The following is a 15,033-nucleotide window of genomic DNA, read 5'->3' as shown; positions in this document are numbered from 1 at the left end:
TTATTAAAACATGTCAGATAAAGACTCATCACTTTGCATATCATGATTACATCTTGGAGCTAAATCTAATGTTGTAGTTCTCCTGCCAGTTGTGCCAATTGTTACACCTCTGTCAACGTGGAACCCTCCCATCTCCCCCTTTGTTGAAAATGTTGTCCTCTTGGGGGTCTCATGTCTGCAAAGTTCTGGTGCTTCCTTAACCAATAAGAGCGCCTTAATGATGGCTGATTGTCTAAATAAATGTCCATATTGTGACAAGTATCTGTCTGGACAACCTGCAGTTTCTCATTTAGACCCCCATTTTCCTCATTATTCACAGTGTCTCTACTCATATTGTCATCCCTTCGAGAAAAGGGTAAGCTCTTTTTTCTTTATATTCAAGAGTGTCTCTAACAATTTTCTTTTGTTTCCTTTCCAGCCCCGTTTTGACAAATTTATCAATATCAACCAAAATTTTGTCAAAACGTGCCTTATTAATTTCAAACAAGTCACTAAAAATGCTGTGCTTTAAAGTCAACAATTCATTTTTTAACTTGGATAGTTTAATGGTATTACTGCGGATAACTATCCACATTAAATTCATACCTGTTAGATCAAATAACACCAAGTCCTGGTATGCTTCCGTGTTTTCCTGTATGCCCATGCGTAACTTAAACACTCTTAAGTCCCCTTGGAACCTGATTCAATTCAATGGAAAGCTCCAGGAAGGCATTGTCCATTTGCAGTGATTTAAACTTCCTGGTAAGCTTATTGAACAGTTGTAGTTGTGAATTAAAGTTGCCAAAATTTGTGTTTTGCTCAAAGGAAGGGCCATTACATAAAACTGGGGGTGCAAGAAGTGTTTCCCAATCCAGTAACACAGGTTCCTGACTAACACCTCTTTCAGATGTGACCGGCCTTGTTGTCTCTCCATTAATCCCTCTAGCATCAGCCCTTGTTACACCAAAGCCGCTGGTACCTGGTGGTGTATGTAGTGTCAATAATTCATCTTGAGAGCTGGTAACAGTAACATTACTGTTATCACAAAGGTTACTGGAGCTTTTGGTTTGCAACAATGAGACAATTTGTCTGCATTGCTCTATATATTGAGCTATTAACCGCTCCATAGTTTTTGTACAATTTGTGCACCAAAAACAAGCAAAAAATGCACAAAAAATAAGAGCTGTTCAGCTCAAAAGGATAAACCAAGAAAACGATCAGCTTTTCAGCTCCAACCAAACACCAGTATAGCTATCCAGTACCAAAAACCCACAACTAACACTGGTGTAGCAGGAAAGTGCATATAAAAGGTGGTTGCCACTTAACCAAGGTAAAAATAAAAACAAGCAGCTTTTCAGTTCAAAGTAAAAGCCAGTGTAGCTCAGCTTGGCAAAAAAAAAAAATCGTAAACAAAGCTATTGCATTACAATAAGAAACAGCAGCGTTTCAGCTCAAAATAAAAGCCGGTGTAGCTTACCAAGAGAATGAACCCATAAAGAACTACTGACAAAAATAAAACTCAAAACTTATAATAAAACCAGATCCATTGGCAGGAAAGAACATCAGCTTTATTAGAACAACCAAACTGACTGTGATGATGCCCAACTGTGGGTGAAAGCGCTTAGTGAGTTTGGTTGTTTTAATAAAGCTGATGTTCTTTCCTGCCAATGGATCTGGTTTTGTTATAAGGTTTGAGTTTTATGTTGTCTAAGGGTGATATTGCATAGGATAGCACACACAGTGACAATTTCATCACAAATACTGGGATCATATTGCAGAGCACCCTCCCTCTCCAATGTATGTAGGCACCAGAACTGTGACTTCAGGAGCTCCGACACATGGTCTATGATATTTCTTGTTTGAGCATGTGCCTCATTATAGTATTCCTCTGTGGGGGTACGTGCATTTCTGGTGTGACTCATCAACCATGGTTCAAGTGCATACCCTGCATCACCCAGTAAATGGTCTTGGGGGTATCCCCCCAGAAAAACTCTAGTAGACCTGAGATTTATTCTAGATATGGGAGTCATGGTAACTGCTGGGGTTGTCAGCACACACGTTCAGGATGATTCTCTTAACATTACACACAATCTGGCAGTTAATGGAGTGGAAGTCATTTCTGTTTATGTAGACCCTTACCTGTTCCCTGGGTGGCACTTTGATCCCAATGTGCATGTGGTCTATGACACCCAAGACTGAAATGTGCTATGAGGTAGATCTCCCGCATAGTTGTGTCACTCGTCTGGTCAGGATAAAACAGACATTCGTGGGTTCTACTCAAGCAGCTTTATTATGTACAAACACATCAGGATTGAGGCTTAATAACTTTAACTTTGATAAACTTATAAACAAACTAGCTATTATACTAATACATGCTCACTCTCTGACTGCACTCTCAAAATGGCACTGAAGCTAGCATGTGCTTGCTATTTACATGCAAGTGCTGTCCTTGAAATGCTTCTTAAAGGTACAACATACATGCACTATTCTACAGTTGTAGCTCAGTCCTCAGGGGTATGGGGAAAATATATGTAATAATTGGCATGCTGGTTGCTGGATGCTGATGCCAGTCACACCCCTAGCGCCCCCCCCCCCCCGTTGGTCTCTGGAAGGTTCCTGAAGCTAATATTCTAAGTGCAATACATACCTTTGTCTCCACAGATATTGGTTCCCCTTGGTTTACCCTTACTCTCAGTTGAGTATAACAGAGGTTGCAGGATTCCCGTAGTATGTCTCTACCCACCCAGTAGTGTTCTACTACTTCCACCTCATGCAGACTAAGAAAAGCTAAATGGGGTCTTAACACCCTTCTCCTTCTTGGCCAAGGTTTATTAGCAGAAGCAGCAGCAGCATAGACTTGAGCCTAATACACAAACACATGCAGAAGAGCAGCAGCAGCCCCAGACATTCTTTCCGTGTAGTATAGTTTCTGTGGCTGTATTCTGATGGACTTTGTAATTCAAGGCCAAAACCTACAGTGAGTGCACATGATTGCTTTACAGCTTCTTGAAAAGCTCCTCCATCTTGGATTGGACAATCAACATACAATTCAGCTGTTATACTGTAATTAGCATGCCATGATGTTTTTTGGGTTTGCACAGCTCTACACATCCTGTAGATCCACTTACTGAATACAAATTGGCAAGTTACCATGTGCACGCTGCACTGTGATGTGCACATGGTTTTAGTGAGCTATGTGGGGATTATTGCATTTAGCCCAAAGTTTGAGATGGACATTTCCAGGAATATTTTCTTTTTTCTGAGGTATGATAATCTCAGAGTTAGTATACATAAGTTCAGGGTGTATGGGAGGTGCAGGGGTGCAAAAATAAATTTAAAGGAGAAAAGTGATGCTCATGATTTACTCTTTTTCTGCATAGCCAGTCCTTGTTTTCTTTTGGTGTGCCTGCAGTCACCATTTCAAGAGTTGATATTTCAGAAAGGAGCCATTTCAAGTACATTTTCCTTGACTAATTACATAAGATATAATTAATTAATTTACTAATGAATTTTATTAGCAATAATTAGCTTTATTAATTCGTTTTATTTTAGTGATTTAATAAATTAATTTGTTAATATTTACTTCCATCTCACATAAAACAAAAAATTTAAAACTAAATACCTTAACCTATACATAATTTTATCCTCATTAACTATGAAAAAAGTGCCAAACACTCTGAAAGAATTATTTTAAAAGGGGGACTACGCACTGGGCCAACACTGCTGATGTCTTAAATATATTAACTTTGAGGTCAAACAAACTGAGATAAAAAGGAAATGCAAACAGAAACAAACAATTCACATTTTCACTCTTTTCCAAGTACTGCAACTCAAAAGCAAAGCTCAGCGTATGGATGTATGTGTATAAAACAAAGTCCAGTGACTTAAAATATTGATAACAAGAATATATGATCACTCTATTTATATGATTTTTGAGTGAATGAAAAGAAGCCTTATAAATTGTAGTGCTCTTGGAAATTATTGTTAATGCCAGAGCATGTTCTGTGCAATATTAAAGACAATAGACATCTGAACATGTAATAAAGCTAGAACAGACAGTGCTGTGGTGTAAATGGACCCGGGTTCAATTACTGTCTTGAACACCTGAGCTACAGGAAGAGAGGGATAGGTGTGGGAGGGATGGTATCCTTCCAGTTACTGCCTGAAGGGATGCATGGTTCATAGAGGGGAGCAACCCTTGGATGGATTATGGTTACAGGAGTGAGGGTAGCTCACCATCATCATCATCACCATCATCAACACTGCTTTTCACATTTTCTTAGTGGGGTCTGGGTGTAGTGTCACTTGTTGTCATCTATCCCTATTCAATGCCACTCTGCTACCTTCTTCAACAGTCATGCCTGATTGTCACAGGTCTTCTCTCACACAATCCATCCACCTCTTTGCCGGATACCCTCATTTCCTCTTGCCTTCTTCATGTATGTTACAAATCTTCTTCACCATATTGTCTTCTGCTTTCCCGCACATGTGCCCGAACCTTTGTTCTTGTTTACCATTTCTGCAATTGGATCTACTGATGCTTCTGCTCTTATGTCCCCATTTTGTCTGTCCCACAGTGTGCATCCCACCACCCATCTCAGGCACTTCATCTCCATCTCCTCCAGTTTCCCCAACTGCTCTTACTTTAGTGCTCAGGTCTCTGTACCACACAGTAGTACAGGTCAATAGTACTGGTCAGTAGTACTGGTCACACTACTGCTGCTTTATACACTTTATTTTACAACTTATTTGGCTTTCTTCTGTCATACACTACCCCTGGCACTCTGAGTCAGTTCGCTGCAGCCCCTCTGATTCTAACGTTGACATCCTCATTCAGACTTCCCTCCTTCTCTTCAACCACCCCTTCCAGATTCTTTAAGATGTTAATGTCTTCCACTATTTTCCATTCTATCTCAGTTTTCAGACTCTTCTGATTTCCCCAATTGGCTGCTGTTACAACTGTCTTATCTGTACTCAGTTTCATCCCATGTGACTTCAGTTTTGCGTTTCCTTCCCCTACACTTTGTTGAAGTTCTTTTTCAGACTCTGCTTGTAATGCTGTCATCTGTATACAGCAACTTTGGTGATTTGTACCCTCTGATCTATTTACTAATGTAGTCCATCACAGGTGAACCCTGATGCACACAGACTCTCACTGGGGACCCCTTTGTTAGACCAAACACTCTTCATACTTATAGTCATTGGGTCCTTCTACATAGTTTGCACTAATTTTACCAATGTTTCTGGGACTTCAAACCACCAAAGGACTGCCAAATCAACTTTCTTGGGACCTTGACATATGCTTAATCCAAGTCTATGAATGCCCACTTGGACTTTTTCATCATTTCTAGCTTTTTCTCAATTATCTGTCTTACTGAAAACATTGGGTCAGTTGTACTGCATCCTGATCTGAATGTGAACTGCTCATTTCCCATCTTACTATCCATTATTTATTTATTTTTTTTTATATTTGTTTGTTTACCAGGAAAATCCAATTTGGAACAACCCAATTTTCAGCAGAGGTCCAGGGAGAAATGCACCAGATACATGTCTTTGTAATGTGGGAGGAAACCAGAGCAGCGGGAGGAAACCCACATGAACATAGGGAAAACATGCAGACTACGCACAGAAGGAACCCGAGCCAAGAATCGATCCAGGGAACATCTTGCTGTGAGGCAACAGTGCTAACCATTATGGGGTCTATATCAGAACACTGAAGTTTTAAAACTTCGAATGTTCTAATATCAATACGTTTTAATCGAACTCTAAAAATAGCAAAGCTGTAGAACACCGAATTCTTTCCTAGGGAAAGAATTCAGTTGGCCGGTTCCGTGGCTTCACTATTTTCAGTGCTGTGGTGGAGATTTACGGGTCGGGTTTAGGTAATTGTGCGATTGTGTGGTTGTTAGGATTAGGGCGTGAGTTAGGTGAGTTAAGGTTAGGGCGCGGGTTAGGTGAATTAGGTTTAGGGGCGAGTTAAGTGAGTTAGGGTTAGGGTGTGGGTTGAGTGTGTGATAGTGACGGACCTTAGGATAAGGGTTTGGGTTAAGGTAAGTGGATAGATAGTAGTGTATGTATAGTTTAATGTAGGGTTAGTTGTAGGATTATAAGTGTATGTGCGTGTAGTGATGTTTTTTAGGTGTGCTTGTGTTGTGTGTATGTGTTTTGGAATAGCGAATTTTTTCCTTGGGAAAAAAATTGTTGTTCTGAATGTTCGATATTATGTGGTTTAGATATTTTAGGTTTGATGAAATAGCATTCACTATTTTTGTCTTTCGATAATGTGAAATAAACACCCATTATGCCACTGTGCCATTACTCTGCATTTGTCTATCACCCTCTCCAGAACTTTCATGTAATTTGCTAATAGTCTGATACCTCTATACTGCCGACAGTTGTAAATGTCCCCTTTTTTCTTGAACAATGGCACTAGTATGCTTATTCTCCAGTTATCTAAAATATGCCTTTCTTTCCATATGGTTACGAATGCCCCCAGGAGCCATTTCTCCCTTATCTCACCCAACATCTTGATTATATGTGCTGTGACCTCATCTGAGACTGCTAATTTCCCTGACTTCATTTTACTTAATGCTGTTCTTACTTTTTTAGAGTGGGCTTCTCTTTTTCTCTTACTGAGGTTGTGTCAGGGCAGTATGGCTGCTGTGGCATTTTCTTCATTCAGAAGGGCCTGGATGTACTTTTTCCGTCTGCTTTTGATGTCCTCTGGACTGGTGGGCAGATTGCATCTCTTATGAAGTGTGTCTGACTATCTTTATCTTTCAGCTTTGGCCTTGCAACCGGATAGTTTCTTTGTGTCATCCACTGAGTCCCAATATGTACATTCAGGTCACCCATTATCAACACCAATTCCTGTTGCCCTGCTTTATCTATTAGATCTTGAAGCTCCTGTCTGAATGCGCTCCTTTCCTCAATATCAATACCCTACCATAGAGCATAGGTTGAGATTATGAATACTGCCTTATTATTAGCCTGGAGTCTGACTGCCATGAGTCTGTACGAATTCTGATGACATCCCTCACTGTCTTCTGAAGCCTCTCCCTCGCCACAATTCCCAAACCATTTCCAGTCTGTCCTCCACCTGAGTAGTCGACTCTGGATCCCAAGCCAAGTGGCTTTGTTGCACTGCTTTTCACCTTGTCTTTTGTATACATGGGATGTCCAGCCTTCTCCTTACCATCATGTCATCACTTCCAAACCTTATCCTTTCAGTGAACCTACACTGAATGTGACAATTCTTAGTTCATGTTTGGCAAGATGACTAATTTTACATCCAGCTTTTGCTCAACAGAGCTAACCCAGGTAACCCAAACTGGGCAACTGGACACTAGCCAGCCAGTAGCTTATTGACCCATGGCTGCTAGGCTTAATAGAGGGCATACGCTGGCCAATAGAGGCATATACACCCCTCCCATCATTAGCATGGGTCACTAGTGTAGGTCGGAATAGGCCAGGTCGTCATCCCACTTATCACTGGCAAATACCTAAGCCCATTTTAACAACATTAGTTAACACATAATCAGATCACAAAGAGTCAGATTTTTATACCACTGCTTGGCTAGCCCTGCCAAATCTCACAGTCTATGATCTGTGTTCTCCTATCTTGAGGATACTGCGCACCACAGTAGATGCCCAAAATGGTTGGTCTATACAACTCTTCCCCTACAGAGCCCCATATAGAGTTGGTGCTTCTGCCCACACCTCCATTCTTAGGTGAGTCTGAGATGGAAACATTGTTCTACAAAGGTGGGAGGAACCCTGGAGAAACAAAGGGATAACATGCAAATTCTAAAAACACATTGGTCAGAGGTCAGGATTGAAACTTATACCTTCTGCATGGGTGGGGAAGACCTTAACTATTATGCCAATTGAGCATAATGAGGTCATTAAATAAAAGAAAAAATCCCTCCAGCAGAACCAGCCACAAGCATGACACCCCAGAATGCCCTTAGGATTCATGCCTGCCACAGCCCTCGGTCAGAGAATATGAGAGAGCATAGGAGGAGCTAACAGAATAAGATGGAGGCACTGGGACATTCAGAAAGTATGAAGCTAAAAAGGGGCTATACCAATGACTAAGGGTGTATGCTTCTTATTGAACAAGGTTAAGTTACCCATTCAGTGCTGCACAAATCATGTGGAAATCAGCAATGGTAAAAATCAGAGAAGAATGTCTGATCTCAGACTAGAATGCAAGGTAACCTGCTGCTGCTAAATGCTAAGCGCTGGACAGTGAATTAGCTAAATGAGCTAATAGCACAGCATGGAAAAACAAAGCTGCCCACAACATTGCAAACGAGCAAATATTTTTATAAAATATGCATGCTGTACTTCCTCCAAGAACAATGTGGTATGATTATAAATGACATTCATTGTACATCAGAAGATTTCAATACCAAAGCCCAATGTACAAGAAAGGCTTGCTTTAAGAGTAGAATTGGTTACAATAATAGTAGCAGTAAGCACACACAAATACACACACACATGCACACACACACATACACATACACATGTACACACACACACACACACACACACACACACACACACACACACACACACACACACACACACAACTACACACACATATAAAGAAACACAGACAGATATGCACATGCACGCATGTACACATAAACACACACGCACACACACACACACACGCACACACACACACACACAAACACACATATACATACAGAAACACAAACACATACAGATACACACACACATGCATACACAAACACAGACACACACACACACACACACACACACACACACACATACAGAAACACAAACACATACAGATACACACACACACACACACACACACACACACACACACACACACACACACATACATATATACAGAAACACATACAGATACACACACACACACACATATATAGAGATATGCACACACACACACACACACACACAAACATACATACAGAAACACAAACACATACAGATACACACACACACACACATACATATATACAGAAACACATACAGATACACACACACAAACACACACACACGTAGAGATATGCACACACACACACACACACACACACACACACACACACACACACACACACACACACACACACACAAACATACATACAGAAACACAAACACATACAGATGCACACACACAGACGCACGCACACACACACACACACACACACACACACACACACACACACACACACACACACACACACACACACACACACACACACACACACACACACACACACACACACACACACACACACAAGCATATGCACATGCACAAATGCAAGCTGAAGCACTAGTGGAGGACATGAGCTACTATCTCAGTTCTCAACCAGTTACACAAACACTTTAACAGAAGGCAGAGATGTATGATGCACCCTTGGGTTAGCATTAGCCAGTTTTTGTTTATGTAACCCATCCAAACAAAACCATTAAATACAAACTTATACTGAAATAATCTAAATATTTGACAAATCTTGCTTTGTTTCTGAAAGCCACTCAGCAGTTAGTTCCTGACTTATTTCAGTGTTGTTAAAATTCAGTGTGTCATTATGTTAAAGGCATGCATCCTATCATGATGTAATTAGTGCAGAGTATTGAAGTAGTTACACCAGTTGATATTTATGCCTATCATGTCCTGCCATTGAACTATAAAAATACAGCACAGAAACATATCATGGGTAGCAGAGTGTTTAGTAATGATGTCCCACTGTACTTGGTTCACCAGGCTGGTTCTTAGCCAGGATGACTTCTGTGTAGAGGCTTCATGTTCTACCTGTGTCCTTGTGAGGTTCTACATGGTACATTTCGTTCCTTATACCAGACATGTTTTGCAGATGAACTGGTGTTGCTTCAAATTGACTAAATGTGTATGCACGTGTGTGTGTGTGTGTGTGTGTGTGTGTGTGTGTGTGTGTGTGTGTGTGTGTGTGTGTGTGTGTGTGTCTGTGTGCGTCTACTGTGCATGAGTGATGAGACAGTGTTCTTCTAGAACATGTTTCTCCATCTTGTCCCCATCCTTTACTGAGAAAGGCTATGACTTCCCTGGTACTATAAACTGGATGAAAAGAGTAATTATAGAATGACAGAAATAAGAAAAGAGTAAATACATTTTTGAATACAGACTGACTGTACATAGAAAATTGGACGATATCTAGCCGTCACTTCTCTGCCATGTGTAGAAGAACTTAAGAACACTAACCTCCTCCAACATTTTACTTTTAAAACATCATTAAGAACATGTATGTCCTCTGGACTTAATAAGGAGTGGGTTGATTAACACATATTGTTTCATAATCAAGGCCAGATTATCTGCCTAAAATGCACTGTATATTCCATACTGTGACATTACTTTCACAATAATGACCTGTGGCTTGTATATGTCTTTTCCCTGGATATACTAAGCATTAATTTATTAGCCAAGGCTTACCAGGCAACTTCATTTCATACACTACAACATAATCTCTGTACATTAAAAACGGTTTACTATCAGAATTGCGAACGTCACTCGGTCGACCGTTGTATAGTCGAACGCATAAGGTCGGAAATACAAATATCGAAGGCAGTATAATCAATCGAGGAACGGTTTTACCATGGGTCGAGGTAGGGAGGATGTTTGTAGTAGGGTATTATACTGTGCACCTACCTCGACCCATGGTAAAACCGTTCCTCGATTGATTATACTGTCTTCGACATTTGTGTTTCCGACCTTATGCGTTCGACTATACAACGTTCGACTGAGTGACGTTCGCAATTCTGATAGTAAACCATTAAAAACAACAGTTTGTGAGATATCAAGTCAGAGTAAACTGAACATTTTCCTTCGTTATCTTCAGAATATTTAGGCAACTAATGTAAATGCACCACATAATACTTGCAAAAACATCGACCATTAACTTATATATTCCACTGAATTGTTCTGAGTCATCAAATGTAATGCATGCATTTCAAAAAAGGGCTTTATGCATACTCTGATAACATTTTTAATTTTTTAGCTACAGATGAGCAAGGATTACACAAAAATGTCCATCAAAACTTTTTTTTCAGCATTCAGTACATGTGTATTAAGGTTTTGTTATTACGCTTCTGGTTTTATCATTATTTTTGACTTAATAAATGAGAGGGCAATGTCTGAAAATGTATTTCAGTTATGTAAAATAAAGCACATTGGGGTTTAGTAAAGTTATACAAAATGGTTATTTAAGGTTATAAATCCTTCTCCCCTACACCCCTGAGAGAACTTTCAGATCTACTCACCAAAAACTAATCAGTGTCGAAAACCCAGTCGCCCTGCTGGTCAACTCCTGCTTTCCTTTTCCTTAGCAAAAAAAATGGAATTCTCTTCCTTCCTTTCTGAGGGCCTGTGCAAACTTTGAAAACTTTAAATCTCAATTACTTTCCTACCTTTACTCTAACAGAAAATACAACTGCATTCTCCCCACCTAGTCCTATAATTCTCTCTCCACCTCTAAGCCCCTCTCCAGCTACGATTACTAGCCTCTCTAGCTATGATCTATAGGCTACTACACATATGTACATATTGTAAATATCAAATTTGTACCATGTACCTAAGAATTTACACCTGCTCTCTAATATGAAATTTAACCGTAAATTGTTCATTAATAATATTATGTCTGTATCTAAAGGTAACATGTACCTAAGAATTTACACCTGCTCTCTAACATGAAATGTAACTATAAATTGTACATTAATAATATTGTGTCTGTATCTAAAGGTAACATGTACCTAAGAATTTACACCTGCTCTCTAACATGAAATTTAACTGTAAATTGTTCATTAATAATATTGTGTCTGTATCTAAAGGTAACATGTACCTAAGAAATTACACCTGCTGTCTAGCATGAAACATAACTTTAGATTGTTCTTCTTTTCTATATTGCATCTGTATCTAAACTTTGTAACATGGAGCTTTTCTCCCTAGGCCTCCACTAAAAACAGGCTCTCTGAGCCCAGTGGACATCCCCGGTCATCAAACTGGAAATGCATAAATAAATAAATGTGAGCATAAATTCATATTATGCATAGTATGTTAGAGTATTTTGAACACATTTTGGGTTACCATATTCATAGCCTTGACTTGGCTTTCAGCTCAGTGTGCCACATATTGAATGAGGCACCACAATTCCAAGAATGTACATATTCTTATCTGAAAGGATGATATTGTTTTAATATCCAGTGAGTCTAATACATAACATCTCTGCTTCCTTCTGACATACAGAATGCACCCTCTAGTCCCCATTTATTCTTTTCAAGTGCATTAGTTCACATGATTAGTGGGCAAGTGAAGCTAATTAGGTTTAATATGCAGCCTGTGTCTCCTACTAGGAATTATAATACTGAACAAAATAACAAGTAATTTATACCTCAGTTTTAAATTAAAGGTGTTAATGTTATTTAAAACAGCAGGCTCAGTTATTCATATAACAACCTGCTGTTTTCATTTGTGATTTACTGCTAAGAAGCATTATATTGCTAGTAATTGATGAGCTATATAATTCATAAAATAATGTTATGTGATGTATAATTTTATTATTTCATATAACTGTGGCTTCTTGTTATCACGGTGCTTCAGCATAAAAGGAATAATTAAATACTCCTTGCCAGATATCTAAGACATAATAAGCTTTTATTGTCAGCTTGTTAGATATGATAACCCATTTAGTTCCAAAGGCACATGTGACCTCAGTGAGACGGATTTTATTCATCCACTCCTGACGTACACTTAACAGCTGCAGGCCCTCCAGAATTCATTTTGCATGTCAGTACAGTGCCATCTCCCCAAGAGAGACTTGAAAATAGAAAACACCAATAAAAAGCTCTGCTGTTTGTCAGTCTCTTATGGATTTGGTATAAGCTAGTGATTAAATTAAACTGGGAATGTTACATTCTAATAAATACCTCCTATTTTTGAGCCAAGTATTACGCTGAGCAACTTTACAATTAATATATTTCAGCATTGTTACACCTCTTGTTTTCTCTCTCTCTTTTTTCTTTCGTTTTCTTCCTTGTTTGTTGTATAATAATTTTAGTTTTCTCTATTCATGTTGATTTCATAAAATGCTTAACTTTTTTTCAGTCTTCTTTACTTATGGTAGGTGTGTGCAACAACATAGTATATACATAACCATGACACCTTGATTGCAAAGTAAGGGAATATGAATTATAGAACAATAATACCTGTGATGCCAATAAGAAGATATATACATAATGAAAATAAGCCTTTTATAAAGTCTGCTCTGACTGTGAATATTAATCTTTGGCAGTTGCATGGATTGCACACAGATGTAGTGGCACAATAATTATTTTCTGAGAAGTGAGCATGATGAAGTTAGTGAAATTTTTGTTTTGGCTTAATGGTTAAGGTGCTTATTTCAGAAGTACAAGGTACAATGAACAAGGTTTGTTTCTCACCTTTGGTCATTGTCTGGTTATTGTATAGTCCGGTAATAGTTTTCTACATGGTTTAAAGCCATTTAGAGCACCCCAGCATTTCAAGGCTATACTGCCTCTCACACATTTAGACAAGCTACTATGCAGGCAGGGACAAAAGGTAGATTTGTCTAGATTTACATCAAAAACAAATATACCTCAAGGCTAGTCACACAGGACAATGTACTTGAGCTTCTCAACATTCAAATCACCAAAGGCAAAATCCCATATTACTTCCTTGCAAGCTATAGATCCCTCTCTATAACCCAGAAAACCTATAAAAAGTTTTTATACGTACTGCAAACACCCACCATGTAACCCAAGACACATTCATGGTAAATTTTACTTACCCCACTATTAACTGGGAATCATATATGACACCAAACGTGCAGGTACAGATATACCTGGACTTTGAAAACATAACCTCCCTGGACCAGATTTTCAATATACTAACTAGGGGCACAACCATACTGGATCTGGTCCCCATTAATATAGAAGAGCACTGCAATCCCTTAGTGTAATGCCCTCTCTGATGAGGTCATGCCACAAAGCAGTCTGCTTTGAAAATAAAATAAAACAGAACTTCAGCCGACATTGGAATGTTAAGGAATTACACTAAGGTTAACTTCCTATTATTAAATGATAACCTGGCAAAATTTCAAGCCCCCTGTTTGCGGAAATCATATACAAACATGTTAACAGCTGTATAGAGTCACTTGTGCCCACCAGGACTAGGTAAAGAACTAGCTCTAAAAGTAAGCCACCATGGTGGAATCATAACATCAACAGGCTGTATAACAGAAGAAAGAAAATATTAGGATGTGTAGCGCACAGCAGGATTATAGGTTGCAGGTTGTTGATAGGAAATCTCTGGCTAGCTTGCAAGGTATTGTTGGACCCACCCTGATGGACCTCCTGCACATCCGCAAAACAAACAGCACCAGAATTATCCATTCTTAACACATATACCTTGCCTGTGATATAAATAGGACTTGCTGTAAAGACAGGTGTGTATCCAAAAGACTACCCCTTCTCTGGAACAGGATCCCTATCCATGTTGAACAAAGTTCCTCCCTAACACAATTCAAGTGCAACTTGGACAATTGAATGGGGAACAGGAAATTCATCCCTACTTTGGAAGCTATGTTTCTAGTGCACACAGACAGTGGAAAATGATTCATCACCCGGGCCCCTGCTTGTAAATGTTTCATCTCCTAAGCCCCTGCTTGCACTTAACAAGGGTGATAGAACTTGTCAGAGATTTGGGATGAATGGCTAGGCTTAAAATGGAACCCGTACACACCTATGAACATATGAACCTATGAATATGTAACCCACACTGGTCACACATTTTTGCAGATGAAGAACCTATTTCACTTTAAGAATAGTAGTGTATATTTGATTATAATTTTGGTAAAGTAAAAAGGTAACTTGATATTTTAGTGGCAAAATGTATTCCTGCAAAGAGCCTAAACATGTGCCTAGAAAAAAATGTGGGGATTTCCTTACACATTAACAGTCATTTTCCTGAGGAAAGTGATAGTATATAGGCAATCACCCTCACGTTGC

This window comes from Protopterus annectens, chromosome 17.part0, assembly GCF_019279795.1.
Source record: "Protopterus annectens isolate FY-2018-M chromosome 17.part0, PAN1.0, whole genome shotgun sequence".
Classification (NCBI taxonomy): Eukaryota; Metazoa; Chordata; order Ceratodontiformes; family Protopteridae; genus Protopterus; species Protopterus annectens.
The sequence above is the reverse complement of the archived record's forward strand: the minus strand, read 5'-3'. Positions refer to the sequence as shown.